The sequence below is a fragment of the Pogoniulus pusillus genome, chromosome 15, assembly GCF_015220805.1.
Source record: "Pogoniulus pusillus isolate bPogPus1 chromosome 15, bPogPus1.pri, whole genome shotgun sequence".
NCBI classification, from domain to species: Eukaryota; Metazoa; Chordata; class Aves; order Piciformes; family Lybiidae; genus Pogoniulus; species Pogoniulus pusillus.
The window spans coordinates 2,027,740-2,040,145 of record NC_087278.1 but is presented as its reverse complement, the minus strand read 5'-3'; the positions used below and the strand labels follow the sequence as shown (position 1 = coordinate 2,040,145).

Below are 12,406 nucleotides of genomic sequence, written 5' to 3'. Positions count from 1 at the left end.
GGAGAGGAAATATATGTTTTGGGAGCCTGATAGCATAGTGAAAGGTGAAAATCAAGTCTGCTGTAGCAAACCCTTGAGGAAGAGTTATTTTGTTCCTTCCAGTTGGCAGGCAGTCACCAGTGGTGTCCCCCAGGGCTCAGTGCTGGGACCAGTTCTCTTTAATGTCTTTATCAATGGTCTGGATTAATACATTGAGTGCTCCCTGGGTGGGTTTGGAGGTGACACTGAATTGGGTGACAGTGCTGACCTGCTGGAGGGCAGGAGAGCTCTGTGGAGGGAGCTGGCCAGGCTGAATGGATGGGATTTAACAAGTGCTGGGTCCTGTACTTAGACTCATAGAATCAGGCAGGGTTGGAAGGATCAGCAGCCCCACAAGGATCAGCAGCCCCACAAGGATCACAGCCCCACAAGGATCAGCAGCCCCACAAGGATCAGCAGCCCCAGAAGGATCACAGCCCCAGAAGGATCACAGCCCCACAAGGATCACCAGCCCCATGCAGCCTTCGATCGCCCATTGGCTGAGTAAGATATCCACAACTCCTGCTAATGCTCTCCCTGAAGCCACTTTGCACCACTTTCCTAGGGTGAAAACACAAAGGGGGTGGGTGGGAAATAATCTCCTCGCTTATGAGTGTGGAGAGCTCCAGGATGGAGCAATCCTTCAGCAAGATGATGCATGGGCAGGACTCTTCCTCCGCGGTTCAAGCTGTCCTGGGAGCAAGCGAGAGGACCTGGGGGAGGAGGTCGCTGGTAGGCAGATCACATCCGAGTTGGCTGCCCTGGTCGAGAAGCTGCCCTGAGATGTTATGCAAGGAGCTGTTTTTTAGCAACCCCCACCAGGCTCCTCCCCATCAGATCTGCCTGGCAGAAGAGCAGAAGGAGCTGCAAACTGCTCTGCCAAGAGGCTGATTAGTCCCGGGAGGACCATCCAGCTCTGGCTGTTTATGGCTGCTGCATAGCAGCAGAGGCTCCTAGAACTGTTTTGGGTTGCAAAAAGCCTCTGAGATCAGCCAGTCTAAGCAGCAACCCAACAGCACCATGCCCATTTAACCATGCCCCCCTCCCCCAGTGTCGTGGCTATAAGTCACTTGATGCCCCCCGGGATGCTATCTCTGCTCGCTTGGCCACAAGGGCACATTTTAACTCTCCATCCTTTATCTCTCCTTCTTCATCATTTTCCTCTCCATCTTCATCCTTTTCCTCTCCCTCTCCCTCCTTTCAGCACCACCTCCCTTTTCCCAACCCACCTACCCCTTTCCCACCTCTCATTTTCCCCTTCCCCCTCTCAACCCACAGCACCTGGGCTCTGTTGCAGCCTCCTCCCACCCCAGCTGTGGCCACTTTGCCCTCCCTGCCCACTGCCCTATTTAAGCAGCCCCAGGACAGGCAGCAGCCCCAAGCTTGCCCAACTGGGCAGAGGATCCTCCTCCTGTCACCACAGGTGAGTGTCCCTGGTGCACACTGGTGCCTGGTGGAGGGGATCAAAGGCCGGGGGGCCTGGTTGGCCCCCCGGCTAGCTAGGGCTAGGCTTGCTGATTGCTCTGACCTTCCCCCCCTCCCCCACGGGTGCTGCCTGGGCTGCTGACTTAGGCTGAGCTCTTGCATGTTCAGCTGCTTCTTGCTCCCCCCTTGTGACCCTGCAGCAGCACCAGGACTGGAGCTGGCAGCATTTGGAGCAGCACTGAGGGGACCTGGAGGCAATGTCTGAGGATCTCTGAACAGGTAACTGGAATAAACCTCAAAGCTCTTTTGTGTCAGGGTGGCTGAAACTCTGCCTTGGTTTGTAGGTGAGTTCAGACTGGCTTGGTTCAGCACCAGGTGGAATCCTGACTGGGTGAAGCCAGGGCAGGAGAGGGCTCTGAAGGGCTTCAGGATTGACTTTATGAAGCTGCCTGAGGGGCAGAAGCTTTCATAAGTTGCTCTCTCCACCCCTCCGTGTGTGTTTGTTACTGCTCCCAGGGGTACCACTCATGGAAGTGTTTGGGCTGGAAGAGAGCTCTAAGATCATCAAGTGCAACCTTCAACCCAACCCCACTGTGGCCACTCCTTTCTCACACAGCTGCAGGGATGGAGACTCCAGCACCTCCCTGGGCAGCCTGTGCCAGTCCCTGAGCACTCTTGCAGCAAAGCCTTTTTTTCTCATGCCCAACTTGAACCCTTCCCTGACACAACTTGAGGCCATTTGCTCTCCTTCTGTCACCTGAGAGTAGGGAGCAGAGCCCAACCCTCACCTCACTGCTGCCTTCTCTCAGGGAGCTGTAGAGAGCAATGAGGTCTCCCTGAGCCTCCTCTTCTCCACAGCAAACACCCCCAGCAGCTCCCTCAGCAGCTGCTCCTTCCCAGACCCTTCCCCAGCTTGGTTGCCCTGCTCTGGACACTCTCCAACACCTTAATGCCCTGGGAGTGAGGGGCTCTGTAGATGGCTATGAAGGGGCTCAGAGTCCCCTCCCTGCCCTGCTGCTCTCCCTGCTTTGGGTGCAGCCAGCCTGTGGTTGTACCCTGGGTTGCCAGTAACCATTGCCAGCTCCTGCAGTGTCTTTCAGGTTGACAACCCCAAGTCTTCCTCCTCAAGGCTGCTCTCAAGCCACTCCTCATCCAGGCTGTGTTTGTGCTGGAGTTTGCTCCAACCCAGCTGCAGGACTTTGCACTTGGTAATTCTCCTCCTTCCTTCCTTCCCAAGCTTTGCATGTTTGTGTCTTTACAGATGTCTTTATGGTTGCCATAACAGTAAAAGACTTCATCTTATCACCACTGAGGAAGTGCTGAGAGATACCATCAGGATTGCTCTTTCAGCCTTAACTGGCTGCAGAGCTCTGCACGCAAACAGATCTCTCTGTCCCTTATCAAATATCAGGGGCAGAGTTGTGGCTGCTTGTGAAAGATGTCTTCTTTCCTCTGCAGACACTCGGGCAGCAGAGTGGTTGTAGGCAGCAGCAGGAACACTTGGGAGTGGCTTTCTCTAGAGAAGGATGAGGAGCAATGGATGGACACTCAGGCAACAGAGTGTTTGTAGGCAGCAGCAGGTTCCAGCTCAACACAAGGGGCAACTTCTTGACTGGAAGGGTCCCAGAGCAGAGTCAGCAGAGACATCTTTTGGGCTCCCCAGTTGAGGAAGGACAGGGATCTGCTGGAGAGAGTCCAAGAGAGGGCTGTGAGGATGATGAGGGGACAGGAGCAGTGCCTGGTGAGGAGAGGCTGAGAGCCCTGGGGCTGCTTAGTCTGGAGAAGAAGACTGAGAGGGGATTGAATCAATGTCTCTAAATCTCTGGGAGGTGGGGGACAGGCTCTGCTCACTGCAACATCTCTGTGATTCTAGGCCAGGTCTGGAGACCCAGACCATCACTAACCTGAATGCAGCAGCTCAGCACAGAGCCCAGGAGTAGGGCATGGCATAAGAGGTCAGCTGCAGAGTGCCACTTCCAAGCAGGAGCACAGAGCACTCAGGTGCTCGTTCCAAACCTACGTACAGGATGAAGTCAGTGCAATTCCACTGGGGATGAGTTCTGCCTCATGACTTCGCTGATCTAATTCCTACAACTCTCCTAAGGCTTCCATTGCTTCCTGCTAATTATTTCTTGCATGCTTTTATGGCAGGCTGGTCTGGTGCATGGGGCTTTCAGCAAGGGCTCTTGGAGCTGTCGACACTCAAAGTCGTTTAAGTTGCTGAATGAGTTTAGAATCACAGAATCAGGCAGGGTTGGAAGGGACCACAAGGAGCAGCCAGTGCCAACCCCCTGCCATGCCCAGGGACACCCTACCCTAGAGCAGGCTGCACACAGCCTCAGCCAGCCTGGCCTCAAACACCTCCAGCCATGGGGCCTCAACCACCTCCCTGGGCAACCCATTCCAGCCTCTCACCACTCTCCTGCTCAACAACTTCCTCCTCACCTCCAGCCTCACTCTCCTCACCTCCAGCTTTGCTCCATTCCCTCTAGTCCTGTCTCTAGCTATGTAGCAGGGAAGAAGCTCTTACAGAAGCTGCTGCAGTTGGAGAAGGCTCTGAGCTACCTGGTTGGGGGGAAGATGTCCCTGTCCGTGGCAGGGGGTTGGAACTAGATCTTTGAAGTCAATTCCACCCTGAACCATTCTATGGTTCTCATCTTATGGGTTATGGGACTGAAGCAAGCACTGCCCACACAAATCTCACTTCAAAACTCTCAGTTAAAGCTCAGGCCAAGTTGAATTTGTGCTTCACTGAAGGCAGCGGAGCTCCCCAAATGCTCATGAGACTCTGTCCTGAATGGCTCTAAGTTTTAGCCTGGAGAAGAAGAGGCTCAGGGCAGACCTCATTGCTGCCTACAACTACCTGAAGGGATAATGGAAAAGACCTCCAGGCTCATCCAGCCCGACCTAGCACCCAGCCCTGCCCAACCAACCAGACCATGGCACTAAGTGCCTCATCCAGGCTTGGATTCAACACCTCCAGGCACAGAGACTCCACCACCTCCCTGGGCAGCCCATTCCAATGCCAATCACTCTCTCTGACAACAACTTCCTCCTCACAGCCAGCCTAGACCTGCCCTGCCACAGCTTCAGGCTGTGTCCCCTTGTTCTGTTGCTGGCTGCCTGGCAGCAGAGCCCAACCCCACCTGGCTACAGCCTCCCTGCAGGCAGCTGCAGGCAGCAATGAGCTCTGCCCTGAGCCTCCTCTGCTCCAGGCTGCACCCCCCCAGCTCCCTCAGCCTCTCCTCACAGGGCTGTGCTCCAGGCCCCTCCCCAGCCTTGCTGCCCTTCTCCAAACACCTTCCAGCACCTCAGCATCTCTCTGCAATGGAGGAGCCCAGAACTGGACACAGCACTGCAGGGGTGGCCTGAGCAGTGCTGAGCACAGGGGCACAAGAACCTCCCTTGTACCTTACTTCTCTGGTTGCTTGCTTGTTTTTCACTGTAGGAGGAAGACAACACAGCCTTTAGGAAGCTTTGTGATCAAAGTGTTGGATAGCTCCCCCCCACCCCAATCATTAATCACCAAATGAATGCACTCTTGTTCAAGTGAATTCCAGCATGGACATCATATGACAGCACCCAGGGGAAGCTTGTTGATGTGATAGACCAAAGTAGTGTTTGTCTTCATCACAAGCTGGCATTGTTCATTGATCTTTGGAGGGCTGAGCTGATAGGTCTCTTGGTCAAGCTTCAGGGCTCAGAGATTCCATCCCTGATTGATCTTGCCAAGTCTTTGCTCATATGGAGAGTCCAATGTGAAGTTTATGGAACCACAGAATGGTTTAGGTTGGAAGAGACCTCAAAGCTCAGCCAGTTCCAACCCCCCCCTGCTATTGGCAGGGGCACCTCTCACTAGAACAGGTCACTCAAGGCCTCATCCAAGCTGGTCCTGAACATCTCCAGGGAGGTGGTGGAGCACAGAAGCACCCAATGTGATCAAAGATCACATTGGGTGCTTCTGTGCTCCACCACCTCCCTGGGAAACCTGTGCCAGTGTCTCATCACCCTCAACCTGTGCCAGTCTCTCACCACCCTCACTGCAAACAACTTCCTCACATCCACATTCAACCTCCCCTCTGTTACTTCAAACCCGTTCCTCCTCCTCATCCTCTCATTCCCAGACCTTGTCAATAGTCCCTCCCCAGCCCTCCTGCAGCCCCCTGCAGATCCTGCAAGGCCACTCCAAGGTCTCCTGGAAGCCTTCTCCTCTCCAGGCTGCACAGCCCCAACTCTCTCAGCCTGTGCTCAGAGCAGAGCTGCTGCAGCCCTCTCAGCATCTTGGTGGCCTCCTCTGCACTGCCTCCAACACTTCCATGTCCTGCTTGTGCTGGGGGCTCCAGAGCTGCCCCCAGGACTGCAGGTGGGGTCTGAGGAGAGCAGAGCCAAGGGGCAGCATCCTCTCCTTTGCCCTGCTGCCCACACTGCTCTTGCTGCAGCCCAGCTCCTATGGAGACTTCTCTACCTCTTCCTTACCATGGAAGTGACACCAAAGAGTGGCTCCCTCAGCCAGAAGCATTCACTCCCCAGCCTTTAGAACAGCATCACAAATTGCTCTCCGTGGAACAGGCTGCTGCTACCTTCTGCTTGCAGCCCACAGAGGCAAAGTTCACCCCAGGTATTAACAGCACTCAAAGCTCCAACTGTGACTTGTTCTTGAGGTCTCAACTGCAGCTCTTTGCATTTTTGGCCCCCAGGCAGCTTGCTGTGTTTGGGAATCCACCCGGGAAGTTCTGCCTCTGCAGCCACAGGGTGATGACTGCAAGCAGCCTGGCTGCTGTTAGCAAGCTTCCCTCCCTTCCCTGCTGCATTTTTAATGCCTGAGCTCACTAAGATTATTCCAATGCCTTCAACCATCTCAAATATTTATGCTGCCACAGAAGTCTTAAGGTCAGGAAGAAACTGCTCCTGATAGGAGCTGGAGTCAGTGTTTGTGAGTCCTCATTTTTTTTTCCTGCTGGGTGACTCAACCTCCTTCAGCTCTTCAGAAGTGGATTCATCTTTTCTGTTTTAAGCAGGTCTTATTTCCTCTCTGGAAGGGCTCTGTGCTTAGATACAATCACAACAACACAGGTCACAGAACCCCAGAATGTCAGGGGCTGGAAGGGACCTCGAAAGATCATCCAGTCCATTCCCCTCCTCCTGCCAGAGCAGGACCACCTGGAGCAGTGTATGCATCTCTAAGTTATTTTTCCTCTGTTTTCTGTGTCTGGACCTTTTTTTATGCCATCTTTTAAAGTGTTGGTATTTAGTGACCTTATCCCATCCTTGGCATCCAAAACACTGAATGCAGGGAACTGAAATTAAAATGACAGTGTGAAAAACTGACTCTTGCAAGGATTACTTTTAGGCATTCAGTATTGAGTAGAATCAGAATCATAGAATAGGCTCCTGGGCTGGAAGGGACAGCCAAAGCTCATCCAGTCCAACCACGCTCCTCCTGCCCTCAGCAGGGACATCCTCAACTAGGTCAGACTGCCCACAGCCCTGTCCAGTCTCACCTTGACTATCTTCAGGGATGGAGACACAACCACCTCCCTGAACAACCTATTCCAGTCCAACCTCCACCACTGCAGTCAGCAGGGACATCCTCCACTAGGTCAGACTGCCCACAGCCCTGTCCAGTCTCAGCTTGACTATCTTCAGGGATGGAGACACAGCCACCTCCCTGAACAACCTATTCCAGCCCAACCTCCACCACTGCAGTCAGCAGAGACATCCTCAACTAGGTCAGACTGCCCACAGCCCTGTCCAGCCTCACCTTGACTATCTCCAGGGATGGAGGCACAACCAGTCCAACCTCTCCACTGCAGTCAGCAGGAACATCCTCCATTAGATCAGACTGCCCAGAGCCCTGTCTAGTCTCAACTTGACTATCTCCAGGGATGGAGACACAACCACCTCCCTGAACAACCTATTCCAGCCCAACCTCCACCACTGCAGTCAGCAGGGACATCCTCCACTAGGTCAGACTGCCCACAACCCTGTCCAGTCTCACCTTGACTATCTCCAGGGATGGAGGCACAACCAGTCCAACTCCTCCAGTGCCCTCAACAGGGACATCCTCCACTAGGTCAGACTGCCCACAGCCCTGTCCAGCCTCACCTTAACTATCTCCAGGGACAGAGCCACAATCAATCCAACCTCTCCACTGCAGTCAGCAGGAACATCCTCCACTAGATCAGACTGCCCACAGCCCTGTTCAGCCTCATTTTGACTGTCTCCAGGGATGGAGGCACAGCCACCTCCCTGGGCAACATATTTCAGTCCAATCTCCACCACTGCCCTCAGCAGAGACATCCTCAACTAGGTCAGACTGCCCACAGCCCTGTCCAGTCTCACCTTGACTGTCTCCAGGGATGGAGGCACAACCACCTCTCTGGGCTACCTATTCCAGTGCATGCAGTGACACTGAGCATGTTGCTAACACCCACTCTCAATGTGCTCTGCTGTAGTTTGAAGCTGTTGCCCTCATCCTGCCCCTGCAGCCCTTTGCAAACAGTCCCTCTGCAGCTTCCTTTTAGCCCACTTCAGGCACTGGCAGGCTGCTATTAGGTCTGCCCTGAGCCTTCTCTCCTCCAGGCTGCACACCCCCAGCTCCTTCAGCTTGTCCTCATAGCAGAGCTGCTCCAGCAGCCTGATCATTTTTGTGGCCCTCCTCTGGACCTGCTCCATCCCATCCACATCTTTCCTTTTGCAGGAGAAAGGCAGCAACTGCATTTAAAACACATTCAACACTTGACCTGGAGCTTGCTCTCTCAAACAGCCGAGGCCAGAGGCATCTCCATGCTAACATCTGGGAACATCTGTCCAGAAGCTACTGTTTGCTCTGCTGTGTTGCTTTGGAAGCTCATCATAGCCTCCTGGAGTTGTTTTGGTTGGAAAAGAGCTCTGAGGTCATTCAGTACAGTGATCCACCTAAGATCAGCCAACAGCCAGGAAGGTATTTGCCAGGCTATAAACAGCTTCTAAGTGTCAGAGTCTGGCTGATTTAGTTCACACTGGAAGGCAGGATGGAAGGATTTCAGGTGCTAGAGCATATCCCTGGCTTTTAAAACTCTCTAGTCCTGGCTGAGGAAGGACAAACTGCTCCTGGATTCCTGGGGAGGGGCCTGGAGCACAGCCCTGTGAGGAGAGGCTGAGGGAGCTGGGGGTGTGCAGCCTGCAGAACAGGAGGCTCAGAGCAGAGCTCATTGCTGCCTGCAGCTGCCTGCAGGGAGGCTGTAGCCAGGTGGGGTTGGGCTCTGCTGCCAGGCAGCCAGCAACAGAAGAAGGGGACAGAGCCTCAAGCTGTGCCAGGGCAGGTCTAGGCTGGGTGTTAGAAGGGAGTTGTTGTCAGAGAGAGTGATTGGCATTGGAATGGGCTGCCCAGGGAGGTGGTGGAGTGGCTGTGGCTGGAGGTGTTGAAGCCAAGCCTGGCTGGGGCACTTAGTGCCATGGTCTGGTTGGTTGGGCAGGGCTGGGTGCTAGGCTGGGCTGGCTGAGCTTGGAGCTCTCTTCCAACCTGGTTGACTCTGATTCTATTCTATGATTCTTGTCCACCAAGACTACAAGAGCCTTCTCCATGGAGCTGCTTCCCAGCAGGCCCACACCAAACCTGTACTGGTGCCTTGGGTTGCTCCTTCCCAGGTGCCACATTTTTTGGCTTCCTCGTACCACTCTATCTCTGTCCTCCTGCCCATCTTTCACACCTGCACCACCTAAAAGAAAAGGTTCTTGACATTTTGGCCTCTCTCTGCCCAGGGTTGTTGTGCTTGAAAGTCTCTTCTAACATGCTTGATTCTCTGACTCTACAACTCCAACCCAAACCTCAGCCTCGGAGTGCAGCACAGCACAGCCCTGCAAATCAAGGCAACGAAGCAGGTCTGCCTTTGCTTCCTTCCTTGCCTTGTAGAACATACAATATTTATGGCTGAGCTTCCCAAATGAAAACCTGAGCAGTTTCTGTGCTCATTCAGGCTGCACAGAGCTCTGCTGGGTGATTCATTCACTGAGCCAGGCAGCCATGCATGCAGTCATTCATAAGCCATGCCACACTTCCCCTCAGCATGCAGCACTGATTGGCCTCCTCGCTGCCTTCCAGGGTTTGTTCAGCACATAGGACAAGCTAAGGAGCTGCTCTTTCAAGCCTTAAAGACACAGTGTCCTCAAAATGCCTCCAGACAGGGTGCTGTACCCAGAGCCCAGCAGGAATGTCAGGGAGAAATGCCTGCAGCCCCCCAGCATCCCACCCAAAATATTCTGTCTTGACATTGGAGGACGTTGAGGGGCTGGAGCAAGTGCAGAGAAAGGCAATGAAGCTGGTGGAGGCTCCAGGGAATTAGTCTGGTGAGAGGCAGCTGAGGGAGCTGGGGGTGTTTAGCTTGGAGAAAAGGAGGCTGAGGGGAGACTTCATTGCTGTCTACAGCTCCCTGAGAGGAGGTTGAAGGGAGGTAGGGGTTGGACTCTTCTCCCTGCTTTCAGGTGATAGGAGAGCAAATGGCCTCAAGTTGTGCCAGGGGAGGGTTAGATTGGATATTAGGAACAATTTGTTTGCTGCAAGAGTGGTCAGGGATTGGAAGAGGCTGCCCAGGGAGGTGGTGGAGTCCTCATCCCTGGAGGGGTTCAGGAAACCTGTGGCCATGGCACATTGGGACATAGTTTAATGGCCATGGTGCTGTTGGGCTGATGTTTGGACTGGATGATCTTGGAGGTGTTTTCCAACCCAAACAGTTCTATGAGTCTCTGATGCTATGCACAATCACAGAATCCAGCAGGTTGGCAGAGAGCTCCAAGCTCAGCCAGCCCAACCTAGCACCCAGCCCTGCCCAACCAACCAGACCATGGCACTAAGTGCCCCAGCCAGCCTTGGCTTCAACACCTCCAGGCACAGCAACTCCACCACCTCCCTGGGCAGCCCATTCCAATGCCAATCACTCTCTCTGACAACAACTTCCTCCTCACATCCAGCCTAGACCTGCCCTGGCACAGCTTGAGGCTGTGTCTCCTTCTTCTGTCCCTGGCTGCCTGGCAGCAGAGCCCAACCCCACCTGGCTACAGCCTCCCTGCAGGCAGCAATGAGCTCTGCCCTGAGCCTCCTCTGCTGCAGGCTGCACCCCCCCAGCTCCCTCAGCCTCTCCTCACAGGGCTGTGCTCCAGGTTCTCCAGGGACTAATTAGCATTTAGTCAGTGCAGTTTGCCCCTTCCAGCCTCTACCATTCTAGGGTTCTGTGACTCTAGGAAAATGACTCCAGCAGGCCTCCCACACCTGTCTTTAAGGACACTGTCTGGTGACTCACACTTGTGTTACAGATGAGAGTTGTGATGGAACAGAACCAGCAAGTCACTGCATCTTAGCTGAGCTGGCAGAAAACTCTGCAATCACAGCAGTGAGGATTAGGATCATAGAATCCAGCAGGCTGGCAGAGAGCTCCAAGCTCAGCCAGTCCAACCTAGCACCCAGCCCTGCCCAACCAACCAGACCATGGCACTCAGTGCCCCAGCCAGGCTTGGCTGCAACACCTCCAGCCATGGGCACTCCACCACCTCCCTGGGCAGCCCATTCCAATGCCAATCACTCTCTCTGACAACAACTTCCTCCTAACATCCAGCCTAGACCTGCTCTGGCACAGCTTGAGGCTGTGTCCCCTTCTTCTGTTGCTGGCTGCCTGGCAGCAGAGCCCAACCCCACCTGGCTACAGTCTCCCTGCAGGGAGTTGAAGATAAATAAAAAAAGGGGAAACCAAACTCAATTTCCCTGCTGCTTGCAAGCAGCCAACTCCACTCAGCAGTGAGCAATTCCTCCTGGATGTCTTCCCAGACAGAAGTAAAAATGCATTTTAAAGACGAAGAGGTAAGCTGAGAAGGATTTTGTGCTTCCAGGGCTCAGATGATGCTCAGTTTTGCTCTTTGTGTGAACACTTCCAGCAGCCATCTGCTCTGCTTTTGCTGTAGTTCCCCATCTCTTGGCCAGTTGCTGTGTGAAACTTTACTGTGCTTTTAGATGATGATTTTAGCAGGAGCAGCCAGAGATGTTCCTCCTGGCTTGGTTTTTCAGCCTGGGTGAGCAGAGGATGCACTGAGGTCCTGTGGCTCTGAAGACATTTCTGTGCTGATGCATTGTTTGTCCACTGATGGGGAAGGATTTTTCTCTTCCAAAGAAGCAGTGGATGCAGAAAGAGGAAGATGAACTGTCCCCTCCCTGGAGGTGGTCAAGGTCAGGTTGGATGAGGGAAAGTGTTCTAGAGCCATGGGACCACCCAATCATGGAGCCATCCAGTCAGCCCTGGAACCATCCAACCATGGAGCCATCCCATCAACCATGGAGCCATCCAATCAACCCTGGAAACATCCAATCAACCCTGGAGTCATCCAATCGACCCTGGAACCATCCAACCATGAAACCATCCATCCAACCATGGAGCCATCCATCCAACCACAGAGCCATCTATCCATCCAAGGAACCACCCAATCAACCCTGGAACCATCCAACCATGGAGCCATCCAATCAACCCTGGAACCATCCAACCATGGAGCCATCCAATCAACCCTGGAACCATCCAACCATGGAGCCGTCCCATCAACCATGGAGCCATCCAATCAACCCTGGAAACATCCAATCAACCCTGGAGTCATCCAATCGACCCTGGAACCATCCAACTATGGAACCATCCAACCATGAAACCATCCATCCAACCATGGAGCCATCCGTCCAACCACAGAGCCATCTATCCATCCAAGGAACCACCCAATCAACCCTGGAATCATCCAACCATGGAGCCATCCAATCAACCCTGGAACCATCCAACTATGGAGCCATCCAGTCAATCATGGAACCATTCAACTGTAGAACCAGCCAGCCAGCCATGGAGCCATCCAATTAACAATGGAACCAATCAACCATGGAGCCATCCAATCAACAATGGAACCATCCAACCATGGAACCATCCAAGCAACCATAGAACCATCCAATCAACCATAGAAC

At 53.7% G+C, this 12,406-nt stretch overlaps 1 long non-coding RNA gene across 2 annotated transcripts; it reads left to right on the top strand.

Moving 5' to 3' along the window:
* Nucleotides 1–1,358: 1,358 nt before the first annotated feature.
* LOC135181518 (uncharacterized) lies at nucleotides 1,359–5,146 on the top strand. 2 transcript variants are annotated; one of them, XR_010304901.1, is made up of 4 exons: nucleotides 1,359–1,441; nucleotides 1,644–1,722; nucleotides 2,544–2,651; nucleotides 4,892–5,146. It is a non-coding gene; the product is annotated as an uncharacterized LOC135181518 (long non-coding RNA). The 2 variants fall into 2 exon arrangements; XR_010304902.1 differs by having other exon boundaries at nucleotides 2,534–2,651.
* Nucleotides 5,147–12,406: the final 7,260 nt, after the last annotated feature.